Consider the following 20,850-nt stretch of genomic DNA (forward strand, 5'->3'; position numbering starts at 1 on the left):
CTGAAATACCCTCAGATCTATTTTACGAGAGCCTCGCTCCTTGGGCTTTACCAGTGCCTAACCCACCTGGGGAAGTCCTCTGTAGTCTTCCTGCCTCGTCTGAGGGTGGGGACTGGGGAGAGGGAGAATAAGAAGCACTTGTTAAGGACGTAGCCTAGGGACACAGGCTCACTGAGGGATCCAAGGAATCACAGCAATAGACCATGCTTCCCTTCTCACCCTACCCCACCACCACATCAATAGAGCTCCCGTGTAATAGCAGATGAATAGAACTGAAAGAGGTTCCTATCTCAGATCTCGTTCAGTGAGAACTGTCTATGGAAACCCAAGACAACAGGGGATACATAAGCAAGGACACCAGAGGAAATGTTAGCTTCCCATACCTACAGCATGACAAACGGTAAGTATGGAAATGAGCAAACCTGAGTACTTTTAATGCAAAAATTTTTTTTTTTTTAAAGTGCTCATCGAAAGGAAACAGAGGCTTACAAGGACTGACATTGAGAAGATTAAGTAGGGGCTCCTGGGTGGCTCAGCGGTTGAGTGCCTGCCTTCAGCCCAGGGCGTGATCCTGGGGTCCCGGGATCGAGTCCCACGTCCGGCTCCCTGCAGGGCGCCCGCTTCTCCCTCTGCCTGTGTCTCTGCCTCTCTCTCTGCCTCTCTCTGTGTCTCTCAGGAATAAATAAATAAGATATTAAAAAAAAAGATTAAGTATATTCCTGGCTTCGCAACCCCCTAAAAGTTTCTGAGTTCCAAGAATGACAAAATTTGCATTATCCGCTCATTGCACGTTTCATTTGGAATACTTGCCATTAGTGTAGAGATCACAGCAGCCTAATTCTTCTCATGGAGCTTACATTCTACCGGTGGTGTCAGACAAAAGACAAATAAATGAGTAAAATTTGTACAGTGTTAGGTAGAAATAAGTTCTAGGAGATAAATCAGATAAAAATAATGAGTAAGTTTGCAATTTCAAAGAAGATGGACAAGAATGTTCTTTAAAAGGTGATGTTTAGAGACAGGTCTGGAATACAGATTCATGTCAATTAAAAAGTGACAAAGATAGAGATGAAACATCCATTTTTTAATTTAAAAAAATTGGGGGTGCCTAGAAAGTGTGAGACCCTGAGTGCTGTGAAGGAGCACAAAACCTACCTAAGGCAAGAGAAAGATTTCTAAACCCTGAAGACCTTATAACCTCTCCTGGTATATATTGATCATTTTGCAAGAGAGATTTATTAAAGAGGTACTGATAAAGGAATTTTGTAAAAGTCTAAATATTTGCTATTATTTAAAATATGAGGACATGCAGAGTTGAATTTTCTGATTAACTATAAATTCCAAAACCCGTATTAATGGTCCCACACTTCTTATTTTTCAATGTGGTGGTCTCAAGGGATCCCTTTTACTCCTCTTCTATTGAAAATTTGCATATGAAGTCTTCCAGTTGTCTTTCTACTTACCTCTGATTTGTCAGTGAACTTTTATCTGACATTGGTTAAAGTCCACTAAATTTGGAAAAGATTCTTTTTTTTTTTTTTTTTTTTGGAAAAGATTCTTAAGAATTAGGACGTGTCAGACATAATTCAGTGTTAAAAACAATGGGTCAGAAAGAAAGCCTCATTAGTAAACATCCACTTAATGGAGAGTTTGGTTTAAACTATGGATCACATAAAAACCCTTGCAGAAAAAAAAAATTGCATGAAGATAACCTTGGCCATCTTAGACTTCATTCACCTGTTGAATTGTGCAAAAGGTCAGAAGCAAAAACAATATTAAAGACCATAAAAAAAAATAGTAAAGACAATTTACTTATTTAATTTCTAAATTATAAGATTACATGCTAAGTCTTGGCCTGAAGCAAAATGTCTTAGAATAGATAATTAGGTTAAAAATCAGAATTAAAATTCTGTTCACCAGAATACCCATTATTAAATTAATATAAAATAATAAGTTGTTCATTATGGACATTTGAACCCTTTTTAAAGTCCAGTAAGGCAGTATTTAATAGGATGTCCTGAAAGTTGCATCTTGCTGATTTTCAGGGAAAAAAAATGTCTAACGGTGATTAAAAAATATGAATGTGATTTTTAGGGGTCTGATTTATATTCAACTTTTTCCTAATCTAGACATTATAGAATTTTGTTCAACAACACTTAATGTATTTTCTTTATTATTTTAGTATTGAATATGCATATTCATTGAATATGAATTTGTGACTCCTACTAATTATCCTGATTTTTTTAATTATGGGGGATACATTTAATTTGTTTTTCTAATCGTAGTCTTTTAAAAAAAAATCCAAAAACTCTTGCCATGTCCTCCTTTTTCCCTTTTGCTTCTCCAGTTATTCTCAGTTTTACCCTAATTATTTCAGCTACTGTGCATTTGTTAAGTTTCCAAACCTACACCAAATGTGTAGATACTTTTCCCACCTCAGAGTTTCCGTAGACTGAAGTCACCTCCATGGCTACTACCTCGTACAGCAGGTGCTTTCTCTCTTGGCCTGAAAAGATAATCTCATTCTATACTAATAATACTAATTCTACCGAAATTATTATTAACTTTTTTTTTTTGACAGATACACTGCAGGTCCAGAGAGAGAAAGAGAGAGAGAGAATACCTTATTTTCCTCCCTTTTGATTTTTTACTTGTGTGTGTGCTCAGATAGAGAAGAGGAAAAGACAAGACAGCAAGAAAGGAGAGGTTGACTTTTCTTTCACTTCAGCATCCAGGACCCAGTGTAAACATCTTCTAAGTAATGGCTTCGTTTTTCTATTTCTGGCAAAGAAGTTACTGCAAAATTTGTAAAGAGCCTAATTTGTAGATTTGGGACAATTAATATTTAGAAATAAATATATGTACACCAATCAATATAGAGTGATACTTTAGTTTGAAAGGAAAGCAGTTGATTCAGAAGTGAGAATGACAGTGTGATCCTTACAATTTCATAGAAGGAAGTGAAACTCTTCCAAGGTTTGTTTAGATTTCATTTTCAGAGAAACTCAATTAACATAAACTATGTCTCTGTCAAAAAAGTTTTTGTTGAAAAGATGCAAAAACCTCAAATTAGAGGATAATTTTCTAGTGACAGAAAGCACTAGAAAAAAAAATCTCATTTAACTTTTCCCCTTTCACTCTAGATGTATTTATTTAATCATTTTATACAAATTCTCAAACTTGCATACCACTATATATGGTGGATTTAACGATTATTTATTCTATTTGGTTTACTAAAAAATTGCCTACTTAGAATATACAGTAATACTGTGTGAAATTATTCAATTCTCAATTGCTTATTCACAGTTCAGTAATTTTTAAAATATATTTCATGCATATTTTGTTTTTTCTTTCACTTCTCCCTACTATAAATAGCAGAGTAATTTTTAAAAAAAATTATTTCTGTATTCTGTGAGATTTATTTTTTATCACCTTTTCTAACCTTAAAGGGTGACACCTAAGGAAACCAAGTCAAAGAAAAGACTAGAGGAAGTGCTGTTTGTGATACAGCTAATATGAGGGAACAATAGTTTGGCCACACAGAGTTCCTTTCTCACTTTTGAAGGAGTCTAGCTTTGAGGAACTGCTTTCCACCTCAAACTATCAATATTGTCTGAGTGGTAGTGGCCATGGTTTTTATAAAATCTCATCTCTGTACCCCCAGGGATTGGTGAGGCATTAGATTCTGACTCAGGGTGGGTCAATCATCGCCCTTGACCATATCTGACCATAAAAATTAATTCAGGAGACAGTCCTTTGAACCAGATTATTCGGTTGCTATCTGGGATTTCATCTTTTTAACCTGATGCTTGGCAGTAAAACTCGTTTTCCTTTTTAGTGATAAAACTCAAGATGTTAGTCCAAGGCTTCTCTGGCTCCAAATTTGAAGAGAAATCTCTATTTTGAGATTTCTTTTTTTTTTAAAGATTTTATTCATTTATTCATGAGAGACACAGAGAGAGAGAGAGAGAGAGAGAGAGAGAGAGAGGCAGAGACACAGGCAGAGGGAGAAGCAGGCTCCCTGTGGGGAGCCCGATGCGGGACTCGATCCCGGGACTCCAGGATCACACCCTGAGCCAAAGGCAGATGCTCAACCACTGAGCCACCCAGGTGCCCCTTGAGATTTCTTTTTAAGAGAACAAGGAACATAGCAAATAGGAGAGAAAAGAGAGGAAAAAATGCCTGGTCTCCAATTTTGTCAGCCCTACCTGTACCATTGCCCTTCCTAATTATAGAAGCTCTTTTTGTCTAAGGCAGTTTAAGTGGAATTTCTGACACCAGAAATCAAAACAGGTCTTAATAAGACATTTAACCAAACAAAAATATCAAGTCTCCGCTCATACCTGATGAAAAGACGGTAGGATCTTGGAAGGGGAGCTAGACATCTCGAAATCATCCACAGACCCCCTTTCCTCCTTGTTACCTATCTCACAAACTAGCAGCACCTGAAACTTGAGAGTAGTGGAGAGGACGCTTCTCAGAGCAAGAACGATATTTTATTCAAAAACCACAGCACTCTTGCCAGTTTTATAAATGTTTAGATACCGAGCATGGACATCATGCCTCTCTGCAAAATCTTCTTGAGGCTTTCAAGAAGTCAGACTTGGTAAGGAAGAGGCGGAGAATGAAAGGAATAGCAGCAGAGTTGACTAGAGAGGAGCGGAGTGAAGAAAGCAAGTGCAGTGATGAAAGAAAGGAGTAAGAAACGCTCCCGTCCTGGTGCAGGTGCAGGTAGATAGCACCCAAAGGCGGCTGGTAATGCTTTGCCCTCCCCAGCATTTCCTGGGTGTGCGCTTGCATTAATGACCTGGGGAACTTCCTAGAGTCGTAGCTACAATAGAATCGCTGTGTCTAAAACTGCTCAAGGCAATCCGTGTACATCCCTGCTTCCTCACTTGTCTTTTTGGAACTCATATTTTATTAATATTGACATATTTATTTAATATGTTGTTTTGACCCACTGTTTCCTTACCCAAACAATATATCTTCTGGATATCAAAATACGTTTCACCGCAGGAGTATTTCCTCAACATAAGTGACCTTTCTAATTAAAACTTCTAATGCAGTGATCCATAAATCAGTTGGAGACAACTGTTGTTGATGTGTTGCTACGTCTCTTTTGAGCATTCTTAGTTGTTAATGGGTAATGGATCGTATCCAGTGGATATTGTTCTGATAAATCATAATTTTTAATATAATACCCAAAGTAAAAAAACCTAGTATTGTGAACTGTGTTGAGGCTCCTACCATCTGCACCAGCAATCCTATGGACGAGGGAACGGTCATCGTAGTTAACTTAAGAAAATTACCAAGAGGGATCCCTGGGTGGCGCAGCGGTTTGGTGCCTGCCTTTGGCCCAGGGCGTGATCCTGGAGACCCGGGATCGAATCCCACGTGGGGCTCCCGGTGCATGGAGCCTGCTTCTCCCTCTGCCTGTGTCTCTGCCCCCCTCTCTCTCTCTCTGTGACTATCATAAATAAATAAAAAAAAATTACCGAGAGTCAGATTTTAAAGGATGTTTTTAAGAACAGAGAGGAAACATCTTATGTACTTTTGATTGGGAAGTTATTTATAACAATACTTACCATAAGCATATGACATTTGAAACACTTTTCTGTTTCCTACCAGAATATCCCATGTTACAAGCATTAGTCTAACCACGTATACGTTGAAAACTCCCAATTTGATGTACTTTATTTGGTTTTCTCTACCTTGATTTCTTTCTAGACTGCCAAAAAAAAAAAAAAAAAAAAAAAACCCAAAAACAAAAACAAAAAAAGGTAAGAAAACAAGGGAAAAATAGTAAAACAATAACAGTGAGCCATAAATATAAACATTTGAGACCCCGATGGTGTACAAAATTGTAAGCATTAGGTAGTTTACAGAAAAAAAGTGTAAGTTCTAAAGGCAGAGAAAATATTTAAATAGCATGTATTTCAAGAGATTTTCAGTTTGATCTTAAAGTATTTGTATGAGTAAAATGATAGCTATTTGGAAGCTGAAAAAAGGGATTACATGTAATTTGAAATGGGGACGCAGAGTACCAAGTAGAGAATTGGGGGAAGATCAGAGCTGGTGTCAGATGCTTATGACACAGCACTTGAGACAGATTGATCTCCAGAGTGAAGCCAGCAGGCGGAGATAAGTAGGGGTGATAAACAGGTAACAATCCCTGGCCTTAGGCCACTCAAGGATATTCCTTGCCTCCATCACCAAAAAAGTTTTCAAGTCAACTGGTTACATTCTGAATGTGAGCTTCATTCTTTTAGAAATGCATTAGGTCCTCTAAGTGGTCATTTAGGATCTCAGAGCAGCAGTTAACACAAGGCAAGCTTTAGTTTGAAGGAAATAATAGGCTCCAAGCCAGGCTCAGGGGACACTTCCTTCAGCGGCCTGTACACTTGCTGAACCTGGTGAAAGCCTACCCTCACATCCACCCTTGTGCTGTCGGATTTTAAATCATTTTATTTTTACTTAAAATTAAAAAAAAAAACAAAAACAAAACTTGTCTGAAGATTTATGTGAGTAGAATTACTTTATACTCCTGGTATCCTGGGAGTTTTTACTCCTGTGGTATTTCTGAATGTCAAGCACAAACCTGTATTACAAGAAAATGTTCACTGTCTACAGTGCTGTTTTTATTTTGTGTTTGTAATTGTTTATTTTTCACTTCCTATTAGAAAATAGGACCCCAGGATGCAGTAATCCAAATAATAAAATATAAATAAATACATATTTTATATATGTATAAATAAATATAAACAAAAATTTAAAAGTAACACTATATTTTTACTTTCTTATGTTTAAGAATTTTTAAAAAAGGACAAAACAGTAAAAGCATATATATGCGCATATTTGACCCAAGGAGTATAATGTATCATTTGCCTTGACATCATTCAAGAGAAGGACAAAATTCATGTTTAGAAATTTCGACTTAGCTTTTATAAAAGTAGCGCCTTCAGTTAATTTAATAAATCAGATAAAGAGGCGTACCTCCACTCCAAGCCTAGCTTAGCAACAAAATTGTTCTAAAATAACAATTCCAGTTTGGTTTATGTGTTCTTCCGACTTCTAGCTTGAGTATTTTCAGTAGCTAATCCTTTATAATCATATTTCTGTGCTTATGTTTTAGGGCATAGTAGGAAAAAAAGCCAGTAAAAGAAAAATAAGCGTAAAATAGCAACAAGAATTCTTTTAAAGTGTAGAGTTATTAACAGCTTTACTGCTAATGCTGAACTTCATATCAGATCAGCTGTATAGGCTGCAGAGGCTGGGTTAGGGTCTGGGGCCCATCACTTAGCAAAAATAACCTTAGGCAGGTCATATATACTGTGTTTCCTGATAAAGCAGGAAAAAAAATAGTATCTCTTTCTTACAAGGATTAAGTGACAACTTAATGATTACTCAATATGTGTAATCATCCTCATATGCTTATTGTAAAAGAAACATAATCTGGAAAACTAAATAGCGTGCTTATATTTAGGATAGCAACGCTACAGAATACTGATGAATAAGTGCGTTACACATTTCTGATGAATCTCACAATATTTTTCTGATTCTTTTCCCAAGAAAAACTGGCTCTTATAAAATTTTATTATGTGGATTCATTTCATGAATGGAAAATAAATGAGAGATAATATAAACCTCTATTTCCTACACACCAGCAACGTACCGCATTCCTGGAAAATCGTCTAAAATGTGGCATTCCTATTTTATCAGAAAACTACATCTCTCTCAAGAAATGTGAAGTTTTCATTGGTTATCTTTTAATTCAATATGATATACATGGGGGGGGGTACATTATTGCAATTGCTTTTTAATGTTCCCTTCCAAAGAGCAGGGACCTGTTTTAAACTGCTGTGTTCTTAGGGCTCAGACATTGCTTATTACATTTATAGATGTAGGATTGTAAGTATTGAATGAAGCATCACTTAAATGCTTCTAGTTTCTGCAGCCGAGATGAGGTCACGCGGTGAGATCATGATGACTGTTAGCACCCAAATTATTAGTGTTCAGGCCTCCATTGATCTAATTGCTCCAGCTTGTCTCCTGGGAATTTCTGGCATATCCCAGAGCTTCTTTGCTGTGTTTCTAAGAAAACATTTCTCATGTTCTTCTATTCTGGGTTCTCATTTTCTTGGCCACATTGCTGTGTTTGCTGCCCGTGTCACCCAAGATGTCATTGCCGGACACAGCAGTTTTCATTGGTAACTGTCACTCTAGACTTGGGACGCTGGGAGCAATGCCTTCCCTTTGTTTCTCTATCATTTTCTTGTGTACTCAGCATCTAGTTTACTTTAACTCAATTATTGGGGCATCCGGGTGGCTCAGTTGGTGAAGCATCTGCCTGGGGCTCAGGTCATGATCCCCCAGTCTTGGGATCTAGCTGAGTACAGCTCTCTCTGCTTCTCTGCTCCCTCTGCCACTCCCTCTGTGTGTTTTTTTTCCTCTCTCTCTTTCTCAAATAAATTAATAAAATCTTTTAAAAAATTATCTGTATTCTCTAAAGCTGGTTATGGTTACTACCATTTCCGTGATTTCCAACAGCTCAACTAAGGCTAAGTTGTACCTTTTAATACGAGTTGAATGAATAGTCATGGATCAGGTGGGCAAGTAAAAAAACAGAGCCATAATGCCCATCCTGCATCTAGGGGTTGGGTTTCAAAAAAGCTGTAGTATTAATATTTTTCACTAGATATTCTTTTAATATGTGCTCGCCCTATGCATTGTAGGGCATTGAGCAGCATCCCTAGCGTCGCTGCTCAGGGATCGCACAGGGATCACAATTCTTTAGACATTGCCAAATGCCTTTTAGGGGCAAAACCTCTGGTTTAGATCCCACTAATTTGGGGATAAGGACCAGTTTACTTCTAACCCTTGAAATGCTCCGAGCCATCACATATCTGAGAGTCCAGATCCAAACTTCCCAAGGGATGTTGGAGAGGTTCATCCTCAGTCTGAGGCCCGTCGCCGGGTATCTTCTCCGCTGCCCCAGGAATGGCCTCTTTCCAAAGCGGGGGGTCTTTGTGCTCTCCAAGTCCATCTCTTTTCAAAATCTGTCCCAGATTATGGTTAAGAAGCTCTTGGAGCTATGGATTCCCTCTATGGGCAGTAGTTCCCTCTATCCAGGTTCTGGAGTTCTTGAAAGAAGTGTTCAGAGTAACAGCTTACAAGTCAGTAAACATGGAATGGATGCATCCACGCTAATTGAACATTCCGAACAGCAATTCTCTGTTTCTTTCACGGAATTCAATCTGCCATGAAACATGGATAGATTCTTGCTATGGAGCTATTTAAATAATGGTTTGACCTTGCGGTTTTTGTTTGTTTTCTCCTAAGAACCCGGGGACTGCCAACAACAACAAAACTCCAGGTCTCGGCCTTCAAAGGCAGAGCCTGCTTGCACATTTTTATATGGCATTCTCCTATCTTCAAATGGTTGTAAATTCTAGCCTCAAAAGGAAGGCTTTGTTACACAATGGCATTTTTTTTTTTTAACATTCTGAGAAAACTCCATTTATATAAAAGGCTTTCTAATGACCTTTCTGGAAAACACACACACACGTAAAACCTCCTTTGTTAGTATTTTCAGTGACATGATAGTGCCAAGATAGAATTTATGTATTCCCAAATTGGGAATTTGGGTTCAATTTAAAGTTCCAAAGTTGGATTTTAATGCTTGGACTATTTAATTTATTTCTGCAGCTTCTCTGGAGTTTCTCTTATTGAAATATACTTTTTTAGATTTAAAAATATTTTCACATAGAGTTATATAAACAACAACAAAAAAAATCCCTGAAATGTAATATCCCCTTTAAAGTCATAATTCTTATAATTGCATATTGGATTTGTAAGGAGAAGGAGAACTAGTAAAACTATTGAAATATTTTTAGACCTTTTAAAGTTTAATTTGCCTTCCCACCTGGGCACTTTAGGGAATTTAAAAGTATTTTGATATAATATTCCAGTGAGAAAAGTCATCACCAAACGGTCTGTTCTTTTTAGTGCTAATATTGTTCACGCATCAACACCTGCTTCTTCCGAGATGGTAGCAGCTGTTTGAGTTGGAAAAAGGAATGAAACCTTGATAGTTTCACACTCAGTACTACTGCATAATGAGCTGAGCCAGCTTCTGAAAATCCATCTTCTCTTTTGGAAGAAAGTGAGACATTGATCACAGAATCTTTGATTATTCATTCAGAAATGAATGGTTATAAAAAACATATCAAGTTTTCCGAAACGCATATTAAGTGAACAAATTGTATAAAATCTACTTAGTTTAACCACTTTATCTTAGTGTCAAAGAGGCAGGAAATGCTTTTGGAAGTTACCATACACCTTAATTGTAGGTTGGTTGACAATATGTGTCGTTTGTAAGTTTGTTTTTTATTCAAAAGCTACGTTGAATCCAAAATATAGAATGTAAAGCCTAAAATACGATTCCATCCATAAAATTGTCAATTTGCCCATCTGTGTCTCTCCTGCAGTATCTCGCTTAGATATGGATGATCATGTCCCCTCCAAATATTTAAGTTTTTATTTAAATCCCAGTTTGTTAACACACAGGGTAATATTACTTCCAGATGTACAATACAGTGATTCAACACCCTTCCTCCCCGCAATATTTTAAAGCTGTTGGAAAATAGCCAACAGCGTCTGGTATCAGAACATATTCGAATTAATTATGTGGCATCAGACACAGAGAAAACCGAAATAAATATCGCCTAAGCAAAAGTGGGCCTTCTTCCATGTTCTTTAAATTCACCGAGACCAAGTATTTGATTTGTGGAGAGTGGGTATGTGACACCGCTTGCAGTGTTTCATGTTTGGAGTTAGCCAGCCATTGCCCTTCCTGCTGAAGTCCTGGAATACTTTACACTTGGACTTGTCCTTGAAGACCATGGGGAGGTTCTGTGTTGTGCAGAATTCAGTGACCCATTTACTTTACGAATGTGAACCCGATATTGCACCTGTGCTCTGCGGAGCCTCTTTTTACCTCTGAGTGATAGTCAAGGTGTTGTGTTTAATCAACCAAGACCTATATGGTCTGGCCTTTCGTTTTCTTAGAGACGAGAGTTTCTTATGAAGGATAGAGGTTATAGAAGCCTAAGGAGACTATGGGAAATGCTCTTCCTCACCTTAAAGACTCTGATCCTCTGCCAGAAATAAAAGTTTACAGCCGTGAATATCACTTGAGTAGATTTTTAAACCAAAGTAATCAAAACTGAGATGGCAATAGACACCTACAGGCACAGAAGAAAACGCTCACGCCAAACCTGTAGTAGACAGTTAGGATCTATTATACTAATTTCACATTATCTAGGCAAAGTGCTCACCCACCTGCAGCCTCAGCAGATGTATTACCCAGCCCCATAAGAACCTTACACCTGTGTTTGATTTCATTTCAGGTTCAGTTTAACATGTTGAATTAGAGCCTCTTAGGTCTCATCTTTATTGACTGGATTCTTAGACTAAATTCATGCCACAGAGTACTTATGATTTTAAAACACCAGCAATATCTCACTTCAATTCTGGTCATCATATTTTAAAACTCATCTGAAGTAATGACCTTGGGGCACTTGATCAACGAATGTATACTGTGGACCGTGAGTTTTTAGTGTCCATTTTCATGATAGCTCAGTGTATTGCATGAATGGTCTTCCGATCTGGAATGTGGCGACCTAGAGAAAGGGCTTCATTTTATTTCTGTATAAACTGCTGTTTTTCCGTTCACTCCCATTTAAAATTGCTTCCAAAATTTTGGAAGCGAATGCATCACCCAGGGGCAAAAGGGGGGACTGGGGAACAGAAGGTGCAGGAATCGTTGAGTGTACTGTACATTAGCAGGTGGGGCGAGCTGGAACACAGTGCCACGTAAAATATAAATATAAAATGATCCCCCAGCACTAGCCCCTTCAACTATATCAGTGGCCAAGGGGGCCCCACTTCCTGAGCCTGTTCATAGGGCAGCTGGGCAAGAGCCATACCAGCACTTGAGGTAAGGGGACACTTTCTGCCGTATATCCCATTCCTACACTACATCATCCAAGAGCCTTCTACATCTTGCCAGTAATACAGAATATTACATTCATAGACTATTTCCTCGGGATGTCTTTTGACCCTGAGCCAACATTTCAAAAACTCTAAGTGCCCCTCTTTCACAGATGACAGCATAGGGATGTCTTTTGACCCTGAGCCAACATTTCAAAAACTCTAAGTGCCCCTCTTTCACAGATGACAGCATATGTAGTCTCTCAGGTGGCAAAGACCCCTGCCTGTCCCTAATGTGGAGCTTTTCAGATGTGCTCCTGGAGAAACATTCCAGGATCCCTAACCCTTCCATGGCTAATCTCCACTCCACATGCTTTTTCCTCTGTTGGCCCACACTCTGGCTTTGAAGAGCCCTTGCTCTACCTTCTAGTACTTCCGTGGATCATATGGTGAAAATGTGGGAGATTTGCTCAAGCAAATAATGCCAGATGTTTACTTTGACAACAGCTACTTTCTGTCCTTTTAAGCGGGGCATCATGTGTATGGCTTTGTTCTGAAGTGATCACTGTATGTGGCGGTGATAACTTTGTCAGGTTGGCGTCTGTTCTCGGCTTGAACGAGGAGCGGAAAAGTCTTCAAAGGGAATCAAATAGCGTGCGTGTCAGTGGTGATGAATGGCGATCCTTGCAACTAATAGCACATGATGAGGTGATGCTGCCTTGGGTTCGTAGCAGGTAGTGGCTGTGATTAGGGCCCCACTAAGTTCCTTTGGTCGTTGTCTTCTTTGTGGTGACCCAGCTGCCGGGCTCACATCAGATCGCATGTGTAACCCAGCCTTGCTCAGAGTTAGCAGATACTCTCTTCATGCTAAGAACGGTGCTTTTATAGTCCTGCACCAGCTGTCCGTGCAAAGGGCACAGTGGTCACACTTACAGACCCACCTGCGTGTGTGGAGCATACTTGAAAGTCACAACATGCAGAATCTGGACCTTACTGTCACAGACGTAAGTGACCAAAATGCTGAAATTAGGGATTGGATTCATATTTGCATTGAATATCTTTGTTACAACGTTAGTTTTTATTTTTTAAAAGATTTTGTTTATTTATTCATGAGAGACACAGAGATAGAGGCAGGCTCCATGCAGGGAGCCTGACGTGGGACTCGATCCCGGGACCCCAGGATCACGCCCTGAGCCGAAGGCAGATGCTTAACCGCTGAGCCACCCAGGCGTCCCGACAATGTTTATTTTTGATGTCTGAATGAAAATATATTTTGAAAGCATGAGGTATTTCTATTCATCTCCTATACAACATTAAAAAAAAAAAAAAAGACATGTGCTCCGCATTATTTGGAGTTCAGCAAGTAACCTGAAAGTGTAGGATATTTTACATCAAATAGGGTCTAGATAATTTATTTGTTATCAAGTTTTTAGAAAGCAGACAACAATGCAAAACAAAATTTTCATGTTCAAAATAAGAAAAGGAAATATTTGTCATTGCGTTGATTCATTTGTGTGACACTTTATCGACTCCCGTTTGTTCTAGTCTATTAGTGCTGCTAACTGGCTCATATTGTATAGAATTTATGAGATGAAAGCACGACGATCTCAGAAACACTATGGTGCCCTGGTTAAAAAAAAAAAATGAAAAAAGGAAAAGAAACCATGGCAATAAAGCAATAAGAAAAAAGAGCAACAAAAATGTGATTTGTGCACTTATTAAATAGTCCGTGTGAATAGACTCTGCCATAGACACAGTACAGTTCTATGAAGAAAAGTCAGTCTCTCACTGCAGAAGAGGGGAAGCAGTTTGCACAATAGCAAACTGCACTTAAAAGGCAAAACAATTTATTTACAAGAAACGAGATGGTAATTTTCTCCACTGCTTCCAAGGATACGTCTTTTTGTTCAAGACCTACATTGAGTAGCTCCCTTGAAACCTTGAGAAAAGGTACTAGATGGTCTCACTGACTCTCAAACCTCCAGATCGTGGGTAAGTGCTCTAGAGCGATTTTTATATTAATTGGAGATTTATAACAGGATCTGAAATAGTGTTTACGAAACATAAACCTCTGAAACAGAAGAACAGTGATCTCACAGGTAGAGGCAGAAAACATAACATCTAACCTCTTTCACTCTTCTATTGGTACGTACATTTGTAAATAGTACCTTTCTCCCCAGAGATCCATGTCAGCCTCTCATAAGAGTAGCAGATAAAAAAAAAAAAAAAAAAAAAAAAAAAAAAAAAAGCAGATCTTTTCCAAGATATTTTTCTTACGTGTAAAATTCTCATGTAGACAGGAGCACCCTTGTGCTCGGGTGTAGTGGGCCCTCTGTGCAGGCTTGTTGTTGGGTCCTTGGCTTGCTCTGAGTTGCTTAGTCGGCTCGGCTGGCCATGGTTATCGTGGTTTGGTGTGAGAAGGATGTTCAGACGACTTTGCATGAGGACACTGCCTACCCCGGGAAGTGAGAAGATGCGTAGGGGCCGGGACTGTGCACGGGTCAGTGGCAGCTAGAGCCACAGGCTCTGCACAGAGCAAGCATTTGAAGTGTATTTTTATTTATTTTTTTATTTTATTTTGTTTAAAGATTTATTTGTTTATGATAGACGGGGAGGGGGGCAGAGACACAGGAGGAAGGAGGAGCAGGCTCCATGCAGGGAGCCCGACATGGGACTCGATCCCAGGACTCCAGGATCACACCCTGGGTCAAAGGCAGGCTCTTAAACCGCTAAGCCACCCGGGGATCCCCTGAAGTGTATTTTTAAATGTGTTAGCTCCTATGTCCCCCCATTAAAATCGAGGCTGTGGGGAGCTGAGAATGTTTCAGTCTGACCAGCAATCCCTAGAAGATCTTATTTTTTTTTAATTTTTTTTATTACTTATTTATGATAGTCACACAGAGAGAGAGAGAGAGAGGCAGAGACACAGGCAGAGGGAGAAGCAGGCTCCATGCACTAGGAGCCCGACGTGGGATTCGATCCTGGGTCTCCAGGATCACGCCCTGGGCCAAAGGCAGGCGCCAAACCACTGCGCCACCCAGGGATCCCATCCCTAGAAGATCTTAAATGTGAAATGCAGAAGTCTCTAAAGTATGCTTTATCCACTTCCAAGTTTTGGCATTGGCCTCCTCCTTATTTCCTGGATAAATCACATGTGGCAATTCATGTAAACCTGCTTCTTCACTTCTTCTCCATCTTCCCTGTCACTTTAATGTTTGGGGTTTCATGTCAGTAGCTACCCACTACGGAACCTTCTCTGCGCGTCGGGCGCCAGTGTTTTACCTTCATCATCTCACGTAGGGTCTGCAGTATTGGTCACTATCCCCATCATGCGGTTAACAAAACTGAAGCCTAAAATTATTTGTCCAAGTTCCATGCTCTTAACTCAGCATGTTCCTGCCTTGTAAAGAGCTCGAAAGCCTAACCCGACCCCGCAAATATTGGAATAGATTATTCCTGGCCTAACAAATGTATTAAAAAATGTTTTATATCAAAGGGCAATGAATGTAAATGTTGTCTTTTCAGTTAATAATTGCACTAGGTGAAAATATCCAAATCTCTTATGAATCACGGTGTAATTAATATATAATTGTTGAGGAATGTGGATTGGGATAAAGGACCAGCTCTAAAGAGCTACCATCCTTGCTAATATGTTAATTATTTCAAAAGAGAGATCTGATTTTTTCTTAGGAAAATTGACTAGGCCACTAGGGCGGTCATGGGATTTGGGCTGCTCATGACATTTCTTCCTTTGCAGGGTGATTCAGAAATATGAGGGATGGGCTTCTTCCACTGAAGTCGATAATTTTTCAGTGTCCTTTAGCTGCTAACATTTGCAGAGAGCATTCTTATTACTAAAGAGAGATGCTTTTGGAAACACTACTGGGATAAGAGTCATAGTGGTTTTAGCAATAACGAAAAGGTCAGAACAATTAGAAAGTACTCATGGCATAATTGAGATGTATGAATTTCTAGTACATTATGAAATGCTTTTAAAGGATTGGAGAAAAAGTGGAATTAAAATAATCGAAGAACAATCTAACCTTAAGTCATAAAAGTTCATTTGAGAATTCTCATTTTCTACCATATATATATTTTTCCCCCTCTGGGATAAATTTGTGGGGTTATTCTCTAATATTTACCATTGTGTATGTTATGTTTTATATTTATTATTATGTTCAAACAATAAAGTTATTCATAGCCGTTCCTCTAATGTTAGTCTCATCTTTCATCTATCTGGTTGAAATATGGCACGCTGACATTCATTCTGAAGGATAATTTATTAATGTATTAATGTACCCAGTGACCTGTAGACATCTAAGAACTGCCAAAACAGCAGGGCTCAGATTTGCCCTGTGAGTCCTGTGTGAAAAATACTAACCTAGAGTTATGTATGATCTGAGGATATGACTCTGAGATGTCATTACAAAGTTCTGTATACACATTGATATTCTGAGTGAGGTAGATTTTTCCGTGAAGCTCAGAGTATCTAACGTTTTGTTGATGTTTGAACCAGCTCAATGTTATTTCAAATTTGGTGAAATTTTTGAATTGGGCATCTCTGGGATCTTTCCTAGTATTTTTTTATGTTTTATATTTTATATTTTTTATTTTTTATTGTGCTACTGTTTGAAAACTGTAAACAGCCCCATTCTGACCCAAAGGAAACAAGAGCTTTCTGAACTACCTTGATGACAGAAATAAACTCCGTAAGAGGCTCTGGAAAGACTGGCTTTGACAACAATGGGCCAATCATGAACTAGAGGCCAGGAAAAATTATTTGGGTAATAGTTTGAGTGTCAGTGAATTTGGCTGAAACAATTCCTGGATTCTCAGGGACTTCTCCTCATCCCTTAAAATGTTTACTTCTATGTCTTGAATCTGTCTCACTTTATTGCCATACTCATTGGCGTGTATCCATGCTCACCTCTTGCCAAAAATTAAAAACAACCAAGTTCACCCACCAGTCTTCTTTTGGTCCAGATCTGTCCCAGCGACTGTGTAACTTTTTTCTATACATTTGGAAAGCTGTTTACACTACTTTAGATTATATGTTGGCCCTGTCCTTATGTCTTTGTTGCCGATCTCATTAATTTTTTTTTTCTCTCCTCACTTTTCCCGTATTTCTGAATGCCTTAGGTAGATACCCCTATGTTTTCTTATTTCTTAGGTTGGATACTGACTTACTTATCTTTGCCTTTCTTCTTTTCTAATGTATTTGTTGAAAGCTATGGATGTCCCATTAAGTACTGCTTCCACTGCACTCTTTAACTTAGATATGTACTATATTTGTTATTCAAGTCTAAGAACTTGATAAGACTCATTATGATTTATTATTGGATTATACATTGTTTGTATATTTAAAATCTCCAAATGTATTATTTTAGTATTATTTTGTTATTTCTTTTGAAAAAGTTAATTGGATTATCACGGAATATTTTTTTTTGGCCATTTTTTAACATCATTTCTATACTTAAGTCCTAATATGTGGACAATTTTGTATTGCATTATATAAGCCTGAGAAGGATGAATATTTTCCATATATTTCACCTATGTCCATTAAATCTGTTATTGATAATGTTTTTTAAATATTCTATATCGGTACTATTTTTGTTTGCTTGCTTGCCAGCATGATCTATCAACATCAATAGAAACATTCCCTGGCATCCCCTACTTTGGTAATCACTATATAAATTTTCTTCTGGTTCTGTTAATTTTTGTGCATAAAAGTTGGGCTATCTTATATACATTTTGGGGATTATTATATATTCTGGATGAATTTATTCTTTTCTCACATAATGATACTTCTATATGTACTAACTTAAGATTTTTTATAATCTGCCTGATTTTTTGTCTTATTAAAGAAATCAACTCTGAGGTCATAGTAGTATTTTTTATATTTTTTGAGATGGTGGCTATGTCATTTATTTTTCTTTTATATTTGATTCATCTTCCATTCTCTTATTATATAGACTGTGACTTTAAGTACACTTTGCATAGTACTAATAATAGTAAATGACCTTATTTTTTAAAAAGTGCTTAACATTAACTGTGAAATGTTAACATTTTATCATCAAGCATCATGCATATGTGAATATGTATGTGTGCACATGTACATATAGTTTTATACACTATTGTACTTTCATTTCCTATATTTCTGTCCAGCATCCTTTCAGCTCTAAATTTCTTCAGAGGTAATCTCTTTTTTTTTCTTTTCTCCCTCTTTTAAGCAGTATGTCTCTATTGACTAACATAATGCCTACATGTGGCACATATTAAATAAGTATTTATTAAATAAGATGAATAAGCATATACCATCAGAAGCAAGTGTTTATTTACTAAAGAATAAATGGTGAGAGAACCATTGTACAAATCTTTGATCCTTATTCTTTGGAGTTTTTTGTTTGTTTTTGTTTTTGGTTTTTTTGTTTTGTTTTTTTGTTTTTTTTTTTTGCTCGTGTGCTTCTATTTTAACAAATTATTTGTCTGAACTTGTATTTAATGAGGGAGATGTTTGTTTAATTAGCTGATTGTTGTTTTCTTTTTCGTTTTTTATGTTCTCCCCCCATCCCAATAACATTTGCTAAGAGTCAGAGGAGTTATTGTTGGACCAAGAAATAAACCAAGTAAAAAAGGACAGGGGACTCATGACAGTGGTGATTATGTAAGCTTTCTACTATTATATTTTTGTTGTTCAACTTGTAGAGTGGCTGTGCAAAAATTATGTGAACAATTAAAATCACCATTTTGGGCTTTATACAACGTTTACAAGTTTGTTTTATAGTACAGACAGTAACGTGAATGTGTATATTTTAAAGAACTAAAAATTATTAGCACATCTTAACTTTTTGCAATTTTCTGACCAGTTGTGGCTGTAGAATTCTAGGCTTTTCCACAAATTCTAATAAACCATATTATAGAACTCTAATCAACCATATTATAGAACCATTCACTTTACAAAGTGACTGCTAACCAAATACTACCAAAAATCTCTCTATTCAAAAATTTAAGATTTGAAATAGACATAGTAAAATTTGATACATTGTCTTGGGCATTTGCTAAGGTTCCCAGTAAACTTACTTAGTTTAGTTTGAAAATTGTCAAATAATTATTGGAATTATGATTCTCCTCAAATTTATTTTAGTTCATTATTGTAATAGATTCATTCATTGTAGAAGCAAAAATTCCTGATCACAGTCCCTTAATATCACATCCTTAAGAGGAAATCTCAGTCAGATTTCCTCTTTTATTATACATTCTTTTTAAATGAAGCAATGAATGGCTTTTCTTCTCAAGTCAATGTGTGTCAGTTACAAATTCATAGTACTTTTCTAGCTTGAAAGGTTTGTGCTTCATGACAGGTGTCAGGACTGGTGGTGATTCAAATTAATATTGAAGAATAATAAAGGAATGGTAGAGGAAATTTGCAAAATCTTCTCTGAGACACTCAGCTTTGGGACTTTAATGTCCATAGAAATGAATTGCTACTACGTAAATTATGAGAGAGTTCCAAGTAGTAATATATGAAGACAAAAACACAATGATACGTGTGACAAGATTTTTGAACATGAGTCTGATACTCAAGTTATAAAACTGGTCTTACAGTTATTATATAAGGTTTTAGTAGTTGGTAGATTTAAAATACCAACTTTGTAGGTAAGGTTCATTGTTTTGTGTCTCACTTTTTCTGAACAAGGTTAGATGTTAAAATATTTTATTTCTCAATACTTATTTAAATGTAGTATATAAATAGCCTATGGCATAGAATGCCAGATGATTTTAAGAACTTTCTGCATTTGCCTTAGAAAATTTCACAGATATTTAGGAAATATCATATCAATGAACATGTGATTGAATGTATATTTGAATGTACTGAATGTATGTTCTTAAAATGAAGTTTTTGTCATCTAAATGTGGCTTATGCCATATACATATAAACGTAAACACACACACACACACACACACACACACACATTGTGCTATTTCTAGTCATAGGAGATTAACTAAGTCAGCCATAACCAAAATGCATTAATTAGAAGTATAGGTCAATCGAGAGAGTGTAAATCCCTGTGGACTAGAAATTGTGCATGATTGTGCAGTAGGAAATTACGGTTTTCTCAAAATTCCACTATAGATTCTACTTACAAATGTAGTCTCTGAATTGTATGAAAGCACATAAATGACATGTGTTATGTGCACTTATACCACCCACCCACCAGTGTTAAAACAAAAATTAAAACAGATTTATAGGGGGAGCCCTGGTGGTGCAGTGGTTTAGCGTCGCCGGATCTTGGAGACCCGGGATCGAGTCCCACGTAGGGCTCCCTGCATGGAGTCTGCTTCTCCCTCTGCCTGTGTCTCTGCCTCTCTCTCTGTGTCTCTCATGAATAAATAAATAAAATCTTTGGAAAAAAAAAAAACAGCTTTACAGATACAGTATTGTTATTGACACAGTAAAAAAAAAAATTGCACTGCCATGAATTAAAATATAATTTTGTGTAGAGATCTCACCCTACCCCCTACCACTACAAACCAACAGAAAAAAGAAATGCCAGGAATCACATAGCATCTAACATATATATGTATGTATATTCTGAACAATAATATTCTTCAGCTTTCAGAAAAAGATGAAAGTAATTCAATTCTGGAATGATAATATAAGTCATAGCAGTTAAATTCTTCATAGTTGAGTAGAAAATAAAATTAGGCATGTAAAGTGGGTGGAATTAGTAAAAGGAAGCCCTAATTGGAGTGACAATCATGAAGGAAAAAATCCTTTAAAAGAAGTAAAGTGATATTTTTGCAGGGTCGTTTTATGAAAATTCTGACTAAGGAAAAAGAAAAAGAATAATGAAGATG

The 20,850-nt window shown here is 37.3% G+C and overlaps 1 protein-coding gene and 1 long non-coding RNA gene across 2 annotated transcripts in view; both read left to right on the forward strand.

Moving 5' to 3' along the window:
• The window catches only part of LOC111096455, an 89,020-nt gene extending 88,393 nt beyond the window's left edge, over nt 1–627 (forward strand). The window contains exon 3 of the long non-coding RNA XR_005361406.1: nt 462–627. This is a non-coding gene — a long non-coding RNA (uncharacterized LOC111096455). The remainder of the gene's footprint in view (nt 1–461) is intronic.
• NEGR1 (neuronal growth regulator 1) overlaps nt 1–20,850 on the forward strand; it is an 814,177-nt gene that overhangs the window by 95,806 nt on the left and 697,521 nt on the right. The window lies entirely within an intron of this gene.

The sequence above is a fragment of the Canis lupus genome, chromosome 6 (genome assembly GCF_011100685.1).
Source record: "Canis lupus familiaris isolate Mischka breed German Shepherd chromosome 6, alternate assembly UU_Cfam_GSD_1.0, whole genome shotgun sequence".
NCBI lineage: Eukaryota > Metazoa > Chordata > Mammalia > Carnivora > Canidae > Canis > Canis lupus.